The following is a 24,368-nucleotide window of genomic DNA, read 5'->3' as shown; positions in this document are numbered from 1 at the left end:
CAGACTGCCCTCTATTCCCGGAGCTCCTGGAGGGTCTGGCTGCTATGCTGGCTGGCAGGGCCCCTCCTTCTCACCATCTGATTAAGCATCACATAAAGGTCCACTCTCCGATCCTTGCTGAGCAGCTGCTTCTAGGCAATTTCTTGTAGCTCTAATGTGTCTAACTTCAAAATTTCCCCATTTTTTTCTTTGGCCATTCATGCTTGAGAACACCTAGGATCTCCTGAGAATTTTGATGGGAGAATGGGAGAAAATGTGTCCAAATAGTAGCAGTTCATTTGGGCAATAAATGTATAGGGTATTCTCTGTGTGTGGAGTGGGGACATGAATGTGCAGATGTGTGCTTATAGCCATACATGTGTGTGAGTCTGTGGATGCCTAGAGTCCTGGGATTCTTATTCTATTTAGTCACTTTTGGTAATTTTGAATTGGAGCTCAGGGATGTGTGTCTCAGTTCCTTGAATGTTCTGAGTCAGGAACTGTGGGTGGGCTCGGGCCTGGAGAAGAGAAAGATACACAATGAGGGATAAAAGGTAGAGAAGCAGGGAGCTAAAGAACCCAGAGGACAACTTCTGCCTTCCTGCCTGTGGTCCTACGCAGCTGGAACATTCTAGTCCTCCTGGACCTGGCTGTGTCCCTTTTCCTGATGCCTCTGGTTCTGTTTTCTAGTTGCAAATTCCTGTTTTACGTTTGAGCAGGTTTGATATCTCCATCACTTTAACCGGAGGAAGTTTTATTGTAAGAGAGTATTGATTGGCCTCTACAGTGGTGTGAGATTTCCTTAATGAACCCAGAGGAGCTTAGATTCAGATACCTTGTAGATTCATGATGATATGTTTGTAGTATTTCAAGTTAGCAGAAAAAGAGGCAAACACATTCTCCTCAGAATCCCTGAACCAATGTTCAGTGGCAGAGTAAAATAAATTGATCGCTTCTTTATTATAAATAAAATAATATTGAATATGCATTGCCATTGTTGGATAACTACATCTTAAAATGGATTTTGTCATGAATGTCAGTTTTCTGCCCCTATCATCACATTCCCTGAACTTATTTTCTCATTTATTGTCTAAAATGGAGGAGGAAATTTCTCATTCTCCTGCTTGGGGCACAAATTAAACAGATAACATAAGTCGATTCCTTGGCTCATAGCTGATGTCCATTTAATTAGCACAGTCGGCACCGAGTACCTCCAGTGCATCCCAACAATAACAGCTAAAACCAAGGAGTTCTCACTCTACGCTAAGCATTCATGACTCGGCCTCACTCTGTGCTAGTTCAGTGCTTTCATGCCAGCCTGTGAGGGATGGGGCACAGCCCATGAGGGATGGAGCACAGCCCATGAGGTATGGGGCACAGTCCGTGAGGGATGTGGCACAGCTATAGATGTTCTCTTCTTCAGCCTCTGCATGCCCTTTCTCATCCTCACCCTGTTACCCAGACTTTCTGCTGGCTGGAGCCTTCTGAGTCTGTGGTGCAGGAAACAGGATGGTGAGTAGCTTCCACTAGAGGGAAATTTTTAAGTTAAAATCAATTCTCTACTACTGAAAAGATTTCCAGCTAAGAAAATGTAATTATAGATAAACTGGTTCTACATATTTGGAGAGAACCTCTAAAATGCCAAAAAAATGTGTGTGTGTGTGTGTGTGTGTGTGTGTGTGTGTGTTGTTGTTGTTGTTGTTACATTATTTAGGTAACATTGTAAGAAAACCAGCCACTAAGCTTTGTGGTGGGTTGAATAAGGTGTTCCCCATATTCTCTGGCATCTGAATGTTTGGTCCCACGTTGGTGACACTGTTTGGGTAGGTTTAGAAGGTGTGGTCTTACTGGAGAAAGTATGTTACTGGGGACAGGCTTTGGGGGTTCAAAAATCCTGTGCCATTTCCAGTGCACTCTGTCTATTTCCTGGTTTTGGTTGGAGATGTGAGTTCTTGGTTGCCACCTGTTATTTCTTCCCCACCACCATGGACTCATCCCTGGGAACCTTGAGCCAAACAAACCTTTTCTTCTAGAAGTTGCCTTCGTCTTGGTGTTTTACCACATCAATAGAAAGTAACTAGAACAAATTTATATAAAATAGCAAGAATGTGGACCTAGGAGTCATTCATGCTCAGGGCTGTAGTTGCCGAGGTTACTGAGTGACACGGGTGACACAGAGGACTAGGTGAGCTAGCAGGATAGGGTTCAGATACATAACTCCAATGATGTCCAGAACTTGACTGCCTCAAGCTTCAGTAAGGATAGGACTCAGGTAGACTTTTTTTTTTTTTTAATATGAGGATTAAGTCCACCCTGGTTTGAGATTTTCTTAAAAACCTGGCATGAAAATCTAGTGACAGGAATAGATATCCATTGGACAAAATAGCAACAAAAACTCAGCTATATGATGTACCCATCTAAGAGGACATGCTCTAATGAGAATGTGTAACTACCAGCACACGAGGCTGACAGTGGGACCTCCTTTCACTGCATCCCATTTTACAACTCTTTTATTAGATTGTGTGTATCTTAGTGACCTGTTTTGTTCTGTGTTGTGTGTGTGTGTGTGTGTGTGTGTGTGTGTGTGTGTGTGTGTGAGAGAGAGAGAGAGAGAGAGAGGGGGGGGGAGAACAATTTTTGTACGCCATTTCTCAGGTGCTATTTACATTGTTTGTTTTGTTTTGAGACGGCGTTTCTCATTGGTCTGGAACTTATCAAGGTAGGCTAGGCTAGGCTAACTGACCAGATGGTCCCAAGGATCTTCCTTCATGCCTTCATGTTAACTTTTAAAAAATGTGGGTTGCTCTTGCTTGTAAGGTAAGTACTTTACTGACTGGGCTGTCCTCCTAGCCCCAGTTTCACTAACATTACTGTGGAAGGCACCTTCTCAGCCCTCTCCTTTTCAATCTCTCAAGTAATTTCCTGAAGCTGATAGGAGATGATGGACTCAGTTTGATTAATGAGAAACTCAAGAAGCCAAGGCACATGGAGGTCCTACAGATTATGAGAAAGCAGGAGTTTCAACCCAGCCAATCCAACTGAACAAACCTGTGTGTAACTCTCTCCTACTCTACTGTTCACCAACTTGGTTTCATATGAAGAGAAGGACGTCATGCCAGTGTCTTTCTTAACCCACCATGTGTGTGATCGTTTGAGTCAGAATGGCCCCATAGGCTCATACATTCCAACACTGGATTAGTGAAACTGTTTGAGAAGGATTAGGAAATGTGGCCTTACCGAAGGAAGTGTGTCCCTGGAGGTGGGCATTGAGGTTTCAAATATATGAACTGATATGTCATATAGCATTGTCCTTTTATTGGCCCTCCCCATCCACATGGCTTTAAGCATATTTGCATAAATTACTGGTTCAATGAAAACACAATATTTAAATTTCGTAGCTCACAGCATTGTAAATGCTGAAGTTTGTGGTGTGTGTGTGTGTGTGTGTGTGTGTGTGTGTGTGAGCATTGTACACAGGTGCTTATAAATTTTATTTATTTACCAACTTATTCTTAAATATTTACATATTTATGTGTGTATGTTGGTGTGTGAGGGTGGGTATGTCCAGTGCTAAGGTCGAACACTGTTAAGGTTAAACAGTGTTAAGGTCAAACATCAGTCTGTTCTTTACTTGCCTCCTTGTTTGAGGCAGGGTCTCTCTTGTTTGTTGCTGCTCTGTATAATCCACTCTAGCTGGCTGGTAAACTTCCAGAGGAATGTCCTGAGCCATGGATGTCTGGGGTAGGGTAGGAAGACAGCAGCAGTGGGCCTTCTCCTGTCTCTGCCCCCCACCTTGCCACCAGCATGCAGAGTTTACAGACATGCACCACCATGCCTGGCTCTTCTGGAGGTCTGAGCTCAGGTCATCAGGCTTTCGTGGCAAGGTTTTTGGTTGCCTGCTGAGCCATCCATCCCCTCTGCCTTACATCAATGATTTATGTGTTGGTAACCGCAGGAACAGTAAAAGGAAGGGAGGAGGCTTTGAGAACATTTGCTCAGCTGGGAGGGAGTGGATGAAGATTCATATTGACCAGTCATGTTAGGAGAACTTGAACCAGCGAAGGAGAGCTCATGGCTGAACATCTATTGTATTGACTGGGAGGGTTCGGCTAATTCTAGGAGCATTTTCCCCAACAGAGAATTGGGAAGAGCTGCCTTGCTTTTAGTTCAGCGATGGTGTCTGTTAAAATCTCCCGGTGCCTCTTAATCTTTGAACTTTAATGCTGGGCTCAAATCATTTGGCGCTGAAGGGCTGGCAGTTACTGAGGTAGAACTGTGTTTGAGAGTTCTCTTGAGAACTTAAGAAACTGAGTTTCTGCTGCCTGTGACTGTGCCCCTAGAGGGCTAGCTCATCACTTCAAACTAGAAAGCTGCTTACTTCCTGACTAGCTTTCCAGCTGGAAGGAGCCTGAGTGGAAAGACAGGTGGACAGCTTTGGTCACTACTGCATCCCGTATTCATAACGGCTTGACTGGGGGAGCCCCATCCTTTGCCTCATGAGTCAATGTTTTCTTTACAGGAATCATTTGGAACCAGGGTGATATTGCCTTTACGATGGATGAAGTGCATATTTAAACAGGATGGTGCTCGCCACACTCATTGAGCCCAGAGACAGTCTAAATGACTCAAGGCAGGCAAATATTATTTCATAATTTTTAAAAGTTCGGGGCACACCATTAAACCTGGCTGCCTATTTCACAGCTGTAACTCTTGGCAATGTTTCTGAAGCTAGTGCACTGAGTCAAAGCTGGAGGCAGAGTAAGCTCTAGGGGTCACAGATGCTGGCCTTAATATGTGCAATAGAGCATTATGATTTCTTAGCAGAACATTTGTCAGGGTGACAAGTATTGGGGATATAACACAAGAAATGAAAAGTTAGAAATGACCCTTCTTTACATTTGAAGCCTCTAAAATTATGTGGTTAGTTTACATCCTAAATTTTTTTTTCATTTTTGGTTTTTCAAGTCAGGGTTTCTCTGTGTAGCTTTGGAGCCTGTCCTGGAACTAGCTCTTGTAGACCAGGCTGACCTTGAACTCTCAGAGATCCACCTGCCTCTGCCTTCTGAGTGCTGGGATTAAAGGCGTGCGCCACCATTGCAGGCTCTGCATCCTCAATTTTTATCCTATGTAAGAACTTATGTTCTAAACAGACCCAATTATGAGTCACTTTCTGTGTCTGATGGACAAACATAGAATGAGTTCTTCTCCTTCTTTCACTAGGGGTGTGAGGACCAGTGAGAAAAAGAGTTTAATTTAATTTTTTTTTGACTTCATGTTTGCAAGTAAAGAATGTTTCTTTGGGCTTGAAGTGATTGTGTGTCATAAGTACATGGTATGGTTAATAGACTATATAAAATGTTCTTGTGCATAGAAGTGTGTACAGGCGGGCATATATATATATACACACACATTTCTACATGAGATTGCTAATGGACTGTTTTAAACACTTACATCAACTGTTTTTTAAACAAGCGTCTTTGAGCCATCGCTTAAAATGTTAGCATTTTGGGAGCTGATCAAAGTCTTGAAGGTTTTGTGTAAATCAATAGACTGGCATGACCCGTGGAGGATCTGAGGCTGAGGGAGCTTTTGTTTGAAGAATGGCACCGCTTTGGGGCTTGCCAGCCAGTCTGTGAAGAATGCCCCTCTGTTTCTGCCTCCCTGCTGCACCTTCTTTTATCCCCTGCCTGTCCTCCGAGGACATGTGGAATTCTTCCCAGCCCCACTCTGCTTAACCTTGCTTCTGATCTTTCTATACAGTCCTAGGCTCTCACACACATAAACATCTTTCTCCGACAACACACTGGTGAAAACCCATTCCAAGACCTGGCCTGCTTTGCATGAAGTTAGCTTGGCTCATGTATCCTGAAGGGGGTTGCCTTGGGTTGGGCACATGAGCTCCTTGAAGTCATGCCAAATAAAAATGTTGGCAGCATGCCTGAGGCTAAAGAGCTGAGCTGGCTACCTGTGCGGCACAACATACTCAAGGCAAGCTCCTAGGCTCATTAGTGCATCACACTTCCTGGAGTGGGGACTTGCTAGCATCTATTTCTTATTTTATTTGAAATGGAATGTGGGCATTAAATTGGCTTGGATCATAATGTCCTAATTTTATGTGTTAAAGTGTAAATAGAGAAATTTACCTTCTCACCAAGTTTGCAGGCAAATCAATGTTACCAAACATACCTCAAAATTAATAATAGTACTTTTCTAAAAATAATGTTTGGATTTGCAGAATGCTTCTCACTTATTTGGGACATGTTTCTTGCTTTTTTTTCTCAAATGTTAGATGTGATAGTAAAATGTTGCTTAGAAACTGGGTCCTACAAGGCAATTTAATTAGCTCTTTTTGTTAAATGTTAGGAAGGTGATACATTTAGATACAGATTTCAACCCTCATGATGGGAAAACATTGCAGAAAACAGTGGCATAAAATTAATGATTCCCCTGCAGATAGATCCATATCTGTCACCATACACAAAACTTAAGTCCAAATGGATCAAAGATCTCAACATAAATCCAGCCACACTGAATCTTCTAGAAGAAAAAGTGGGAGATACCCTTGAACGTATTGGTATAGGAGACTGCTTCCTGAACATAACACCAGTAGCACAGACACTGAGATCCACAATTGATAAATGGGACCTCCTGAAACTGAGAAGCTTCTGTAAGGCAAAGGACACAGTCAACAAGAGAAAACGACAGCCCACGGAATAGGAAAAGATCTTCACCAACCCCACATCTGACAGAGGGCTGATTTCCAAAATATACAATGAACTCAAGAAGCTAGCCACTAAAACACCGAACAATGAAATTAAAAAGTGGGTGCAGAACTAAATAGAGAATTCTCAACAGAGGAATCTAAAATGGCTGAAAGACATTTAAGAAAGTGCTCAAAATCCTTAGCCATCAGAGAAATGCAACTCAAAACAACTCTGAGATACCATCTTACACCAGCCAGAATGGCTAAAATCAAAACGCCAATGACAATCTATGCTGGAGAGGATGTGGAGAAAAAGGAACACCCCTCCATTGCTGGTGGGAGTGCCAACATGTACAGCCTCTTTGGAAATCAGTATGAATATTCCTCAGGAAAATGGGAATCAGTCTACCTCAAGATCCAGCAATTCCTCTCTTGTGCATATACCCAAATAATGCACTTTCATACATAAGGACATATGTTCAACCATGTTCATAGCAGTGTTGTTTGTAATAGCCAGAACCTGGAAGCAACCTAGATGCCCCTCAATTAAAGAATGGATAGAGAAAATGTGGCACATTTACACAATGGAGTACTACTCAGCAGAAAAAAGCAACGGAATCTTGACATTCGCAGGTAAATAGATGGAACTAGAAGAAACCATCCTGAGTGAGTAACCCAATCACAAAAAGACAAACATGTTATGTACTCACTCATATATGAATTTTAGACATAGAACAAATGATTATCAGCCTACAATCCTCTTCACCAAAGGAACTAGGAAACAAGAAGGACTCTAAGGGAAAAATGCATGGATCCCGGAGAATGGGAAGGGAAAGGATCTCCTTAGCTAATTGGGAGCATGAGGGTAGGTGAGAGGGAGCTGCCAGAATGATAGGAGGAGAAGAGGAGGGGAGAGGAGGAAATGGAGGAGCAGAAAGGTTGAGTTGGGGGAAGAATAGAGGAGAGCAGTATGAGAGATACCATATTAGAGGGAGCCATTTTAGGTTAGAGGAGAGATCTGACACTAGGGAGATTTCCAGAGATCTACAAGGATGACACCAACTGACAATCTAGGCAATGGTGGAGAGGCTACCCTAAATGCCCTTCCCCTATAATGAGACTGATGACTACTTCATATACCATCCTAGAGCCCTCATCCAGTGGCTAATGGAAGCAGAGGCAGACACCTACAGCTAAACACTGAACTGAACTCTGGAACCCAGTTGCAGAGAGGGAGGAATGAAGATCAAAGGGGCCAGGACCAGGCTGGTGAATCCAACAGAAACAACTGACCTGAACAAGGGGGAGCACATGGATCCCAGGCTGCTGTCTGGGAGGCCATCACGGGACTGACCCAGACCCCTGAAAGTGGATGTCAATGAGGAGGCCTTGGCACCCTATGGGGTCTCTGGTAGTGGATCGGTATTTTCCCTGGTATAAGAAGGGACTTTGAGAGCCCATCCCATGTGAAGGGATGCTCTCTCAGCCTGGACACAAGGGGGAGGGCCTAGGCCCAGCCCAGGATGATGTTGTGGAATTTGGGGAGCCCCCCCAGGAGGGTCCTACCCTCCATGGGGAGCAGAGGGGGAGGGAGGAGAGGGCTGGTTGTGGGTTGGGGGGAAGAGGGGAGAGGGAAAAGGGATTGACATGTGAAATTATAATTTTGTAAAATTAAATAAAAAAAACAGAAAAAAAATTAATGGTCCCCATGAACCAAGACAGTTTTTCTCTAGCTATAGACTATTGGGGACACTGGGATGGCTGAAAGTTGCCTTCTATACTTAGAGGGATAGGATACCTCTGTGTAAGACACATTCCAACTTCAAGGTGTTAAAATATGACCCAATAATCCACACACTGCTTGGTTGGCTTAGCTATGGCAGTTGTGTTTGTCTGCTAAGTTGTGACACGGTTGAGGATGTACACCAGAGTTTATGTGCATCTTCTGGGTTCCCTCACTGCAGAGCTGGGAGTTCACTGTTGGAGTTGCACATTTTTCCTTCTTGTTGAGTTGAACTAGGGCACCAGAGCAAGGGACTCTGCCCAATGAAAGAGTATTTCAGAATAGATCAGTCTAGAGAATAGAACAGAGTGCAGGCAGACTTGGGGGCAGGAGTGAGCCATTTCAGCAAACTTCAGGGTCATTCAGCAAAGTCCTGCTGAAGGCTACTCAAACTTCATTTCTCAGATGCTCGTGTGCAAGGAATGATACAGAAATACTAGGTCTTCACTGTGCCTTGAACAAAGGCCTGCAAAAGTGTCAATCCTGCCAGTTTTTTTTATGCTTTTGTGCAGTTTTTCAGAACTATTGATGTGAAACACTCTATTTCTTTAAAAATATAGCTTTCATACTATTTAAGAATTTAATTCATGCATATGTGTATTTTGATAATATTCACTTCCCTTAACTCCTTCCATATCCATCCCCACCCCATTTAAAAATGGCTGCATGTTGACTGTATTTGGGAAATGTGGTTAATTAGACCTGGCTTCCTTCTAAACTACAGTGACCATCAAAAGTCTTCTAATGCTCACATCCATTGTGACTGTTCAGACTCGTGGCAAAGCTTGGCTCCTCTTTTGTGTTAAGGAATATACATCTCTATCACAAGGAATACTGATGTTTCCCAGAAACAGTGGTAAAGGTCAAAGACTTTGCAATTGTTTGAATAATGATATTCTTTTTGTAATTTAAGTAAATTTAACCTGCCCTTATTGGGTATGGTTCACTCAAATTTCCCAAATATGTGTAGCATTGAGAGGATTAATGAAATCATTTTCTTGAAGGTAAGTTCACCTCAGGCTCTTGTTGTGGGCAAGCTCAACTCTTTCCTAATCATTGTGCTATCATGCTGGCAGCTCTAACTTATCAAGGTTTATATACTGCCAATTTTGCTGCCCAAATCCCTATCCTAAAGTCACAGGACTTGCAAACCAGTTACTGGTAAATGGATGTTGGATCAAGCTCCCAGCAGAAACATAAATGCTTTTTGGCACCATGAATTGGCAGGGGTGGATGTCAAATCATATTTGCTGGCCTTGCTTTCCTCCCTTTGAACTGGAGACATTTGAACCTATTTAAAGTTCTGGATGTTCAAAGTCACTGCTCTGTAGGCTCATTATAAAACTGTACCACAATAACTTTCTGGGAAGCAGAAGCTCTCCAGGTTAGCAGTCCTGTGTTTTAAAGTCCTGCATTTCATCATCTTCTGGGTATGTAGCACTACACTACTGTGGCAGAACCACCATCACCACTCCTACCAGCACCATTAACGACCCCCATTATGAGTGCTTCCTGCATTAAAAGTGTTATACACATGAGGTCGTTCAATTCTTGCAACATTTCTTTAAGGTGGGTTTTACATGTGACAAAAGTGAGTTTTTTAAAAGTAAGAGATTAGGTGATGCTTGAGCTTAGTCCCATCAGACTCTAGGGCACTTGCTACTTACATAGTGCACTTCCCAAGCTTTGTAGACATGTTCCCCAGGGGACACATGTATGTATCATATGCTTATTAAATCATACATTTTCTTTTATTACTCTGGCTATGTCCTAGTCTAGCTGGTGACATTAGACAAACACTAGCTGTGTTTGTTAAGTAGATTCTCTTCCCAAGTCCAGGAAGCCCTTTGATAGCATATGCAGGCAATCCTGTGTGTGTGTGTGTGTGTGTGTGTGTGTGTGTGTGTGTGTGTGTGTGTGTGTGTGATATAAATAGGTTTTACTTACCACAATTGAATTAAAGAACACCAGATCCCCAGTAACATGGATCCAACTCCAGGCATCACTATTTTTAAGTCAGCCTCTCCCTTTCTCCCCTCCCTGCGCCCCCCCTTCTCTTCTACCTTGTTTGAGGCAGAATCTCGTGTTGGCCACACCTACACACATCAGGCTAGCTGGCCTGCAGGTTTCTTGAGATTCTTTTACATCTTCCTGCCACGTCAGTGTCGGAATCTTGGGACTAAAGATGCACGTGCTGCAGTTCCCAGCTTTACTTTAAGTTCTAGAGATCCAAACTCAGGTCCTCACTCTTGTACAGCAAGCGATTTACCTGCTGAACTGTGTCCCTGACCATATATCCATATATATATATATATATATAGATATGTGTGTGTGTGTGTGTGTGTGTGTGTGTGTGTGTGTAGACAGCAGTTGCATAAAATATAAATGTTGTTATTAGCTCTTTGGTCCACAAATCAGTGTGTCAAATAATGGATGTCAGTTATTGTTCATGCCTGAGCATATTAGTTCTGGAAAACTCTCACTTAATTGGCCAATGGGCATCTGTTGGCTTATGCTCAGACAGTGGGCTATGCACGTTTGTTGCTTTCTTGTCTTTTCTTATGGTTTCAATCTAGAACATATCCCTGAAGACTCACTTGTTAAAGGCTTGGTTGCTATCTGATAGGGTTTGTGGAAGTGCCTGGATTAGTAGGGCTCTGAATACATCCGTGGACTAATCCATGGATGGAGTTATCACTTCATAGCATTATTGGGAGGTTGTCTCTATTTAGTCGGTAGGCCGGCTGGAGGAAATAGATCACCAGTAGTGAGTGTCTCAATCAATGGCTTCTTGTCTATGTTTCCTGGCCACCATGAAGTGAGCAGCTTTGCTTCTTCACACACTTTCCCCACCACGCTGCTCTGCCTCATCATAAACCTTTAGTAAGGGAGCAAGTGATCATGAACAGAAACTTCTGAAACTCTGGGTCAAAATCAGTATTCTCTCCCTCGAAGTGAGGGAATAGGTGAGCAAAGATGAGACTTTGTCAAAGAAAGGAAACATTTGATCATGGAGATGAAGACTGGAGTTATAGATGTCACACAAGTGCACATACAGGGGCAGTAAGAGATGGAGAGATAGTGACATGTACACTGTGGAGGCTCTCAGTGTGCTCCCAGAGGGACTTAATGGAGACAAAATCATCCAGGAACAAAGTGCTTGTGATGAAAAGATGACCGTGTCCCAGACAGAGAGACAGAGATCTCTCACAACACCAATGGAGACATTTGACTTTACAAAAAGTGGAAAACTGGGTTTCTGAGGGTTGGTGATGGTTGTGTACTTAGAAAAGAGATTTGTTGAGTGTAGAATAGTAGCTATGTGATAGGAGAAGACAAGTGATGTTTTATCATTCTTATTTCATTGCATTCTCTATATTTGAATACATAGATGTGTGTGGGTGTGTGCACAATGTGTGTGTGTGTGTGTGTGTGTGTGTGTGTGTGTGTGTGTGTGTACACATGCTATGGGAGCTGGCTCTCTTCTTCCACCATGTGAGTCCTGGGGGTTGAATTTAGGTCATCAGGCATAGTAGCAGTACCTTTATGTACTTGAGCAATTTCAGTGGCTCCTTTTGTATTTTTAATTATTTAGATAAAGCAATAAAACATGTGAATGTTTGTCTTTGTAACTGCAGTGTTCTAAGTAAATATTAGATTCTATTTTTTATTTTTTCATTTTATTATATGAATACCACTTAAGGAAAAATTTTATTTATTTTCCATTATGTGTATATGCATGTGTATGTGTGTGTGTATTTGTGGGTGCTTGAGAAGTTCAGAGGAGAACATTGGCTCTCCTGGGCCTAGAGTTCAGATAGCTATGAGCCTTCCAACATGGATGCTGAAAACCATACATGGCTGTTTGGAAAGAGCAGTATATATCTTAACTGCTGAGCCATTTCTCCAGCCCCAGAAAGGAAGTTTTCAAGTATTCTCACAAAATTTTATATTCTAGGGCCATCATAATTTTCTACCTGTTATTAAGACTGCTTTGTGGGGCTGGAAAGATGGCACAATGGCTGAGAGCATTGGCTGCTCTTTCAGAGGACCAGGGTGGGTTCAGTTCCCATGTCCTGTGTGGCAGCTCACAAATGTCTATAGCTCAAGTTCCAGTGGATCTGAGTCTCTCACACAGACATACATAACAGACCAAACACCAATGTAAATAATAAAAATAAATTTTTAAAAAGCCTACTTTTGTTGTGTGGCTTCAGCTTGTTCGATCTTTTCCATGGTCTTAAACTAGCATGCAAAGTGAAGACTTTAACTTAGAAAAAAATGTGCTCATATATTAAAATTTCCATATACTAACTTGAATGGAAAATTATGAACATGTTTCCTACACAGAGCTATAATTAAGGACGTCACAAACTAGACTGTCTCAAAAGAATGAAAATTTGAAATTGCTCAGTAGTGGAAGGAAGTCAGATTCACAACACTATAGTGAGTATGGAAATGTACATGTTAAATTCTTTTCCTCATAATACTTTGATACCAACACTAAAACTCCATATGTGTCAATTTGGGGCTATAGAGATAACTCAGTGGTTAAGAGAACTTGCTGCTCTTGCATAGGAACCAAGTTTGGTTACCAGCACCTAACAGTGGGTGGCTCACAACCACCTATAACTTCAGTCCCAGGGAATCTGATGCCATCTTCTGGCCCCCATGGGTGCATACACTCACATTCACATACCCACACATAGACCCAATGCATGCACATAATTAGATTTTGAAAATCTTTAAAGATGTGTCAAGTAAATATAAACTTGATTGGGGATTATGAGGGGAAATGAGAGCTAAGTGAGAAATATTTGACTTTTTCTGAACCAAAATGTGAGATTGGAAATGCTATCATGAGACTCTGGAATATTATTTTTTAAGGCAAAATAGCATTTATAGTATCCTGCTCATCCTCAGTAGATCCAGATAGATTTGGGAAGACTGAGTGGTTGGCATAGCTGATGTGTTGAGCTAACTGGCTAAGCATTTCCTCTCTCATTTACTCATTCGGTAACTTTTACCAAAGATTCTTGTCAATCCTCAATCAGTGCTAATCATAGATTAGGAAACACTATGTTGATAATTTTAAGCAAAACCAAATCCTGGGGAAAAATGTTCTCTTTATTTATGGAAAGAGAACCTACTTACCTAGCCCTTGTGCTGCACGCGGTTTATGCACTCTCTAGGCTGGCATTCCGCCGGTCCACTTAAATGGCCATCTTCCTTGCTTCCCAGCTACGCCAACCCCATTGAACCACTGTTAAGGTCTAGCCCCTACAGCCACATTTTGTTATGCTTGTGGTTGTCTTTCTGTGGATGTAGGCTGGGCTCCTGTGTGGGTTTTGTTGAACCCCTATAGAAACACAATAGTGAAGACCTCGTCTTTTGTCACAGTAAGATTGATGGGTTTCTGATCTTTGGGGGGAAGGTTCTGACCTCCTCAGAGGGTTTTGTCCTCCATAGCTGATGTCACTTGGAGAGTTATGATTCCCACAAGAGGATTCTATCTCTTTAGGGGGGTTCCCCCTCTCCAGGGGCTTCCCTGGAAAGTGCATATCCCAAATGGCAACTGTAGGGAAACTGAAAACCATATAAAGGAAATTTGGCCAATGAATGATGAGGACAGAAAGCTAGTGGACATATGTTTGGTTTTCTTTCCTCTGAGTATTAGGACACGTGGCTTACCTGTAGCTTTTCTGAAAATACCCAGAGCAACTAGGCCACCAATGATGTGGCATCAGCTTGATAATTCACTGCCTTGTACTATTAACAGAGTTGAGAGGCAATTTACAGAATGGATGAAAATATTTATTAGCTATGCATATGATAGGGGACTAAGATCTAGGCTATATAAAGAACTCAATGATTAATCACAAAACTCAAACAATCCAGTCAATAAAAAGACATACATAATGAACAGTTTTTAAAAGTGACATACAAATGGCCAGTAAAAATATGAAAGCATGTACAACATTCTTAGCTATCAGGAAAATGCAATGAGATTCCATCTTACCCCATTCTGATGACTGTCTCAAAGAAAACCAACAACAAATGCTGGAGGATGTGCAGAAAGAGGAGGACTTCTACACTGCTGGGAGGAATGTGAATTATAGTAGCCTCTATGGAAATTGCCATGGATGTCCTTTAAAAACACTAAAACTAGAACTGCTGTGCGACCCAGCTGTACCACTCCTGAGCCTTCCCCCAAAGAATCCAAGCCAGCACATCCAGATTCATTGTAGCATCAGAGGTACACTACCCATCTAGCATCTATCTATCTATATATCTATCTATCTATATATCTATCTATCTATCTTCTATTACCTATCTACCTAGTATCTATCTTCTATTATCTATCTACCATCTATTATCTATCATCTATTTGCCATCTATCTATCATCTACCTGCCTATCATCTATCAATTATTGGCCTATCTATCTATTATCTACCAATCTGTCTGTATATATATTGTCTATCATCTATGTATCATCTATCTCTATTTATTTTCTACCTACCTTGTCACCAGCGCCAGCAACCAAAGAACCGAACCAGGTGAGAGTCTGCAGATTAAGAAGGACACAACTCAGGTCATTCGGTAGAAGCGAATGCCATCGGTTTATTGCAGCCAGCAGCTTATATACAATAGGATATGTGAGAACATCATCTGCTAGCAGAACACATTCCCACGCCCTATCATAAACAAGGAAACTACAACCCCTGCCCATGGCCAATGAAACAAGAAGGGGATGGGGGCAAGACATAATGTTTTAATAACAAGAAAGGTTCACAACAGGATGTTAGTGGGCAGGGCTTAGAAAACAGGAGGTACCTGTGGTTTTGCTGGAAAACAACTCACAGAGACCCCGTGGGGGCTGAGTCCCAACACTACCTATCATCTATTGATCTACCTATCTAACTATCTATCATCTATCTGTTTATCTACTTATCTACCTATCATCTATCTCTATTATCTATCTACTTGTCTATCTCTAGCTACCTATCATCTATCTTCTTACCTAGCTATCATCTATTTATCTATCTATCTATCTATCTATCTACCATCTATCTACTACCTATTTATCTGTCATCTATCATCTATCTATTGATCTATCTATCCATCATCTATCTATATGAAAATAGAATGAGGACTTTGATGGGGCTAGAAAGGGACAATTGGGAATGGGGTGGGGGCAAGAGATAAAGTATTAGGGGCGAACATGAGCAAAGTACATGATGTGTGTGTGTATGTGAGGGGATAAAGAACACCATTATTTTATTTTACGTGCTAGGGAGATAGCTTAGTGGTTAAGAAAACTTTCTGTATAAACATGAAGACCCGAACTTAAACTCCTAGCACTCATGTGAAAAGTTGCAAAAGGCCGTAGGTCCTGTACCTCTAGGTGGAGGCCACAGGCCCTATAATTCTGGGCAGAAACACAAGGATGGCCGGGGCTAGCTGACTGCCTGTGTAGCTTCCAGTTTAGTCAGAGGTTTTGTCTCAAAGGAATAAGGTAGACAGTGACAGAGTAGGACACCCAACACCTTCCTGTACTATCATCTGAGTGTGAGAGCACAGGTACTTGCTCATACACACATGCACATATACCACACACAAAAACACATACACATGCACGTATAACACACCACACACACACACACACACACACACACACACACACACACACACACCAAACCTTCAAAATTTTCCAGGCAATGGAACCTATCAAATTTTGATTCTGTCATTTAAACCACCACTAACAATACTAACCATTGTTTGTACAGAATTACCTATGGTAGAGATCATCCAGGTGCTGCTATTCCAGTGTTTGTGTGTTTTCTACTGGACAAGCATCTCCACTACCAACTCCCCAAGGAGCTACCTACAGTTTGGGATCTACATAAACCTAAATGGAATTGCAAAGATCATTTTCATTTGGAGGAGCCTCATTTCTGAGGACAGGAAAGGCAGCCAGCCTCCCATTCTGCCGAACCGGCCAGTGAAGTGTGCAGGCCTCCACAGGTCAGTGCACAGGGCCACCATGCTGCGTGCGGACAGGCTCTGCTCCCTGTTACTGCCTGCTGGTCTTGAAAACCATTAATCCTATTAATTTTGTATCAAAAGACTGGCAGCAATTCTACAAATGAGTAAACACAGAGCTGAAAGTGTAATCATACAGGTTCAGCAAATTGGATTCAGGTCTTCATTGAACAATCCCGTTTCAATTGAGCAATTTCATTATCACCATCACTGGAACAAATCACTTTATTAAACACAAGGAGCTTTTGTGGAGAAATTTCTTCTTGTGGGTAACATTATGAAGCTCTCAAACATAGAAACAGCACTTACAGTTGTCAAGGGGTTTCTTTAAGCAATTCAACTAATGGCTTACGACAAGAAGAACTTGGAATGCTCATTCAAGCCCTCCATTTTGCTATGCAGCTGGATTTTTTTCATTCTAAGGGGGAAAAAGCCCTTTTGATGCTTTTAGTGGAATTAATATTTTCAGTAAGGAGTTTGCTGACAAGAAATTCTCTTCCTCCCTCCCTCCCTTCCCTTTTTCTTCCCTCCCTCCCTTCTGTTCTCTCTCCCTCTTTGAAGGTCAGTGGAATTTGAGGAAGCAGGATATTACAGAACAGGACAGTATTTATTTGTATTGGTTGAAGCAACTTATTAACTAAAAACTTTTTCACCAAGTCGGTAAGATATTATACAACTGTGTCCTGTGGCTGGGCCAGAAAGCATACCTGAGCTTGCTGTCTGCACTTCCTGTTTGGCAAGCAGGGCCCTGGGGAGACCAGTGGTGGGAGACAAATATAGTTCCCTAGGTTGTGCAGCAGTGATAATTCCTACACTGGATCATTCCCACCTGAGCGTAGGGCTCAGAAGACTGGGGGGGCTAAAGAAAACATAGGGAGAAGACAGAGAGAAATGAAACAATAAGGTCCAATACCTGAAAGTGCCAAGTATCACAAGCTCCTTACCTCCCCCTTATATGTCAGGGACTGTTGTTGAGGAGAGGACAGCTCCCATTGGCTGAGCTGTCTGTAAGTTGCAGTTTTCACAAGCCATCCTCAATGCTGAGATGGGCTTTCCAGTGTGGCAGCCATCTTTGAGTAACAAACTCCTGTAAACAACTTGCGAATGGATTCCTGGAAGTAACCACAGCAAATCCAACACTTCACTGAGCTCTTTGTGGATGGGATATGATCTTTGATCTGTTCTTGGTCCCCTATTTGGAAAATGTGCAGTGTTAAAATACAGATTCTGAGAGACAAGGCAGACTCAGGAGCCACTGGGGTCCTTTAAAAACCCCATGGAATTTTCTGTCATGACAGAAGCATCCTCTCCCTGTGTCTTCCACTATGATGAATTCTCTCAGTATTGGGTTGCTCCACTCTGGAAATCTGTCTAATTCGACAAAGGGGCCCAGGTATAGTTTTCCTTGATCATACTTAATTTTAATTAACTTTGACTTAGATAGCTGTGTGTGGCTATGACCTTTCCATAGGATAGCACAGGGGTGAAGTATTAGAGCTTGAGGACAAGTTTTTGTTCTGCCTGGTACTGTGTCCATTTAATCCCAAATAAACACATTGAGCTTATATTAATTATAAACTGTTTGGCTGATGGCTCTGGGTTCTTATTGGCTAGCTCTGTCTTAATTGTTAACCCATTTCTATTAATCTATGTATCTCCATATGATCTTGGCTTACAGGAGAATGCCTGGGCATCATATCTTCTCTGTAGCTACATAGTGTCTTGCTGGTGACTTACTCTCTGAGTTTCTCTTCCCAGAATTCTCCTAATCTGGTAGCCCTGCCTATACTTCCGGCCTGCCCATTGGCCAAAATAACTTTATTTATCAACCAATAAGAGAAACATATAGTCACAGCATACAGGACATCCTCCATCAAGAGCCATGAAGGCTGAGCAGAGCAGGAAACCACTCTGCCACAGAGAGTCTTAGTGAGTTCTGTGAGATGCTCAGCAGAGTGAGGAAAGGTCAGAAGAAAGTAGCAGAGATGCATAATCTCCACAGGAAACATTTGCCACTGGTTAATTATTTAATAAACTACTCAGATTGCTCAATGTCATTCCAGGGAGATTGTTTTCATTCTGCTTTAGCTCTTGGGTCTTAAATATTGTTCAACCAAGACCATCCAGTAGAGATTACTACATAGATCATCAAAGAAATTAACTCTATTTGAAAACCAATAGATTTGATTATAGACTAAACTTTGGCAAAATTTATTCTCCTAGAGGGCTGTTTTTTCTCACATGGGTTCTTCTGTCAGACGCTTTGTCAAGGGACAGCGTCTCCTGAATCTGTGCTCCTCAGGTATGCTCCAGAAAGCTCACGGTACATGGAATGATCCCACAGAGACAGGAATGCTCACCCCATCCCATCTTAAACCATCTCATTTTATCAGCATGCACATAGAGGTTACCTCTTTGGTAAAGCCCTCCCGGATTTCTCTACCCCACATACACAGTCAGAACTGACCTCTAATTACTGTGTCTTCCTAGAAGGATTAGCCACCATGAAGAAGTCAGTCTACAACTACTTGTGCCATTTCTGCTCAAGAACAGAGGCTATCAAGAGATGGGGAACAAGAGACAGACTGCAGTTGGATTTTACCACCTGCTCTCAACCAGGATTTCCAGTTACATGGAAGGAAGGTTTCTTTTGTTTTGGATTAAAATATTTTTAGATAGGGTTTTATTGCTCAAACTAAGTGATCTTACCCAGTGCAAATATTCTTGTGTTTAGAAAGTTGAAAATCTGTCTATAATATGTATTCTTTGCCCTTGGGCTCTTCTCCATGTCATGTCTACTTCAAACACAAGACTGCAAGGTCCCTCCATCAACAGAGGACAAACCATCCAGTTTCCATGGGAGGGTTGTGTTTTCTGATGCTGTAAGGATAATGATCCAGACAGCCAGTTCAGGCTACTTGGGCAAAAATGTGCCTGTCTACCAGTAGTAGATGAATGGCCTTGGGAAAATGACTTCACCTCATTGTTACTCAGTTTCCACACAAGAACATGGGAATGTTGGAGTACTCAGGGATTTGGCTAGGCCTTAAAAATTGTTGGCTCTTATGTGAGGTTCCTGTCCTCAAATATATTAAAGATGAGCTTGCCTCATAAAAGGGGGTGGGTCGACCTGGGCATCTTCAGGCATGTACTCAAGAGTTCTTGGCTTCTTTTGTATGTGGTCTGTGAGTTAAGAGTCTTTCAAACTGATGAAAAAGCTCCACCCGGGTCAAAGCTGGGTGGTTTTGTGGAAGAGTCTAACCCTGAACTGAGGAAGAAAGGCACAAAGCTAGCCTGTACTTACTACCAGAGTTGAAAAGGAGAGAACAGAGATGAAGGCAGAGGGTTAACTTATACTCAGATCCATGCTTCCAGTTTCTTCATTTCTAGCATCTGGGCTCATTGCTGGCATCCCTTCCTTTCCAGGTTGTAGGATGTAGTGATGCAAACACTGACGTAACTGGCAGGATGCCCTTCCCACAGTGAAGAGATGCCAGAGCCCAATCTTTCCACAGGGTTTCTAAGTTCACAGTTCCTTCTTAGGTGAGATGTCTCATTGCTTTCTCTCAGTGATGAAAATGTGTGCTGATATCACAGTCTTACAGATATGTGTGGTCATCGTATGAACCAGCACAAAAGGAAAGGCCATAGAGACACTGCATGTGCTTGTGGTTGTAGTCTTAAGTTTTCTGTAATGCTGACAAATCCCTGCTCAGTGGATTGTGCATAGGCATTGTATGACCTGTTTACACAGATGCTAGTGAGTGAGGTGTTTTACTGGAGTGTAATGATGGATAGATGTCTACACTTTACTCATTGGTGTTCACTTATTAATGCATGGGAGTCTCTGACTTTTGAACTGATCCCTTTATTTTTATTTTTGCTTGTATGGAAAGTGGTTGCAACAGGAGAAATGAGGTTAAAAGTAGAGTCATTTGGGGGATCCAGCTCTGAAAGACACTAGGAAGATGAGGAGTTGTCCTGTGGTCCCTTGGGTGATTCTGGATCCATTATTAAGTGAAGAGGAGGGGAAGACCTAGAGTGAGAGAAAACAACAGTCCCAGAGAGGGACTGAGGTGAGTGAACTCCATCATTCTGTATTCTCCTCCCAAGAAGAGAGGCAGCATAACCTCAAGATGGTCCAAGGACCTTTAACACACTAGAGTCATGAGCACTGAGATTCTCTCAGCTGAAGTCTTGTGAAGATATCTTCCCAAGTCCAGATCTGTCTATCTAAGTTCTAGATTTGAGCATCTAACTTCTAGCTTTGTATATCTAAATTATAGATTTGTCTAAGTTCTAAATTTGATCATCTAACTTCTAGCTTTGTGTACCTAACTTCTAGATATGTTCATCTAAGTTCTGGATTTGAGCATCTAACTTCTAGCTTTGTGTATCTAAGTGCCTTAAGAGACTTTTGAGAATAATGTTTTAATCCACTGTGCTGGCTCCTGTTTATAATTCTAGCATTTGAAAGCATGAGGTAGGAGGATTTTCCAGCACTCAAAAGGCTTGGGCAGGAGAATTACTGTGAATTTGAGGCTAGTCTGGACTCTGTAGGAAGTTCCAAGCTATCCTGCTACAGTGTGAAGCCCTGTCTCAAAGCAAACAAAGCCCAAACACAACAGGCAAATAAGAATGATGTTGCAATGATTAGCTCATTTCTCCAGTCCATCGCCTGACTCTAGAAGTATCAGTTTGGGTCAATCCTAAATGAAATGAATTCTGTGAATCCTGTGACTGATTAGCACTCCCCATACCATCCACTCATGTGGTCATTCAGCTAGTGATCTCCCCTTATTCCTTTAGTGCAATTGAACATGTGTCTCCTATTGGGTGACCAAGGGCTGCCTTCACCACTCAGTATTCTTCAATATCTTCAGCAGTGGCAGCCTACCAAGTCTATAGCTGAGCTGAATGTAGGAAGGTCAGAGTTGAAAATACCAACATTGACTGAAATAAGGTGGCATCGAGAGAGTTCATTCATTCAACAAAATTTTACTTCACAGAGACTCTTCTTTGGTCATTGATTTCTACACTATTCAAGGTCTCCCAGGTACATCAGATTTTAGCTTTGTGGCACTAAGACTTTATTTCTTCAGTCATTTCTCAGTTTTGACATGGTTTGTTCTTTTCCCAATCCACCTCCCTGCCGAAACATCCCAAACTGTCTTAAAAACCTGAAGTTTCTTCAGTTCTTCTAGACACACTTTAGGGTCACCACAACATTAAACAGGTAAGGGGCACAGAAATGAAGGTCTTCTGCTGTTTGGAGATTGTCATAGAATTTCCCAGTTTTCCCAGAAGAAATGGAATAAAAAAGGTGGTCATTGTTAACGTTGAGACAAAATGTTCTCCTTTCTGTCTCAGCTACTAAACTAGTTACAGCCTCACAAGTAGTGAGTGAGACCAGAGACTCAGGGCTCCTGTCAGCACAGACTCTTTATATCCACAGCGAGCCTGCTTGCTCTCCCAGGTCTCCTGCATAGCAGCTCTGGGCTTGCCAAGTCTCAGTTACTAAGGGTTTATTTAAAAATACCTTTTCAAGCATTTCCTCTTTTCCAGTGAAGACTCTCTGTGTGTATTTCAGTGGACATTTAAAATCACATTCATAATCTTTTGAAATCTTTCCCTCATATAAATGACTTGGCTTCAAAGCCAGTTGGCATGGCAGGCTCCACTGATGGAACGAAAAGCTGTGAGGAAAAACAATTAAATAGTAGTGAGTTGCCACTGAGAATAAACACAGTGCCCTGACACAAATTTGGGGACCAGAGGTCATGGGACCAGGGAGTAACAGTGAGTTTAAAATCTCTAAGTGTTGGCCTCTTCTTTTGAATGACTTGTGAAGGTAAGATATGTAGCATGAAAAAAAAAGACCCAGAGACAGATATTGGGGTTCAAGTTTCAAGCTGAAGATCAGAAAAGCAAAGCAGCTGGCCGCTAGCTCTTACCTCTACCTCAGACTGAAAGATGATCCTGGCTCTATCAAACCTCAGACTGTAACCTCTCCTCAGCAAGGCTGGAGAATCCAGACTTCAAAGTCTTTCTATCCTTAATGTGACTGGAGAAAAAATTCCTGATACTGACTACTGAAGACCCTGCTCCTATCTTTTATACCCCTCTAATTCTGGGATTAAAGGTGCATGATCCCAGGTGCTGAGATCATCTTTGTGTTAGCTGTTTCTCTTTAGGAATGGATCAATCTTGTGTACATCTGAGTAGCCTTAGACTCACAGAGATCTGTCTACCTCTTACTCCCGAGTTCTAAGATTAAAAGTGCGTAGTTTCACAATCTAGCTCTATGGCTGCTGGGATTAAAGGTGTGTATCACCATTGCCTGATCTCTATAGATTGAGGTTGACTTGGCTTTTTGAATCTTCAGTCAAGCATTAATAAATAATAAATATATCACTACAAGAGTACCTTCAATTTAATGTCTCATTTACCCCTTACTTTGCTCTTTGTATGATGGTCATTTCTTCTATTAGTTACTTTTATTATTGCTGTGGAATATATCTGACAAAAGCAACTTAAGGAAGGAAGGGTTTATTTGAGTTTACAATTTAAAGGGATACAGTCCATCACAGAGGGTCAGGCATAGTGGCAGAGCTATGTCTCCAGGGTGATTCTATATCCAGTCAAGTTGACAATCCAGATTGGCCACCACCTCCCTGTTTCTGTACTTGTATGTAAACTTTAATTCTTCATTGTTTTCTGCCCTTCCCTTCTGTTCAGGATACCACAGCATAGATATAAAGTTACTGCTTTTATTCTAAAGCCTGACTTGGTTGCTGAAGAGGTAGCCCAGTGGCAGAATGCTTATGTAGCAGGCACACAAGCTGTGGGCTTGACCCTGGTATCATGAAAAGAGGAAGTGTCAGGAGGAGGAGGAGGAAGGGGAGAGGGCTTGGCATTAGTAATCTGGACGCTGCAGAAAAGTCTCTCTTTTTTTTGGGGGGGTGGCATCACCAGTAAAGAAGTCTGAGCAGTTTTGTCCCCTCTTCAGTAGCAGCCTTAACCCATTGGTGGCCTCTAAAATCATCTCTTTTGTGGACCGAACCAGGGTGCCTGAGCAAGATGGCTACCCAGTTAGCCAATGTGCTGAGGCCCTTGTCTTTCTTGTGGAGGTCTGAGTTAAGGAAAACCGCCAACCAAAGGAACCTCATAGTACTGTGGATGATGCTTATTTCTTTTACAAATTCTCCACACTCTTGTACCTTCCTGTGCCATGCTTCAAGACACCCTGGGAGAGGAGAGAAGTTGTGGCATAAAGAAGGACCAGGGCCACTTTGGAAATCAGTATGGCGACTCCTCAAGAAAATGGGAATCAGTCTACCACAAGATCCAGCAATTCCACTCCTAGGCATATAATCCAAAAGAAGCACATTCATACAACAAGAAAATCTGTTCAACAATGTTCATAGCAGCACTATTTGTAATAGCCAGAAACTGGAAGCAACCTAAATGCCCCTCAACTGAAGAATGGATAGAGAAAATGTGGTACATTTACACAATGGAGTACTACTCAGTGGAAAAAAAAACAATGGATTCTTAAAATTTTCAGGAAAATGGATGGAACTTGAAGAAACCATTCTGAGCGAGGTAACCCAATCACAAAAAGACAAACATGATATGTACTCACTCATATGTGAATTTTAGGCATAGAGTAAAGGATTACCAGCCTACAATCCACACTGCAGAGAAGCTAAGAAACAAGGAGAACCCTAAAAGAGACAAACATTGTCCTCTGGAGAAGGGGAAAGGGTCACCATACCCTGAGCAAATTGAGAGCAGGGAAGAGGGGGAGGGAGCAGGGAGCTATGAGAATGAGAAGGGAAGAAGAGGAAGGATGCAGA

This window comes from Cricetulus griseus (genome assembly GCF_003668045.3).
Source record: "Cricetulus griseus strain 17A/GY chromosome 1 unlocalized genomic scaffold, alternate assembly CriGri-PICRH-1.0 chr1_1, whole genome shotgun sequence".
In the NCBI taxonomy this organism is placed as follows: domain Eukaryota; kingdom Metazoa; phylum Chordata; class Mammalia; order Rodentia; family Cricetidae; genus Cricetulus; species Cricetulus griseus.
Note: the sequence above shows the minus strand (reverse complement) of the source record.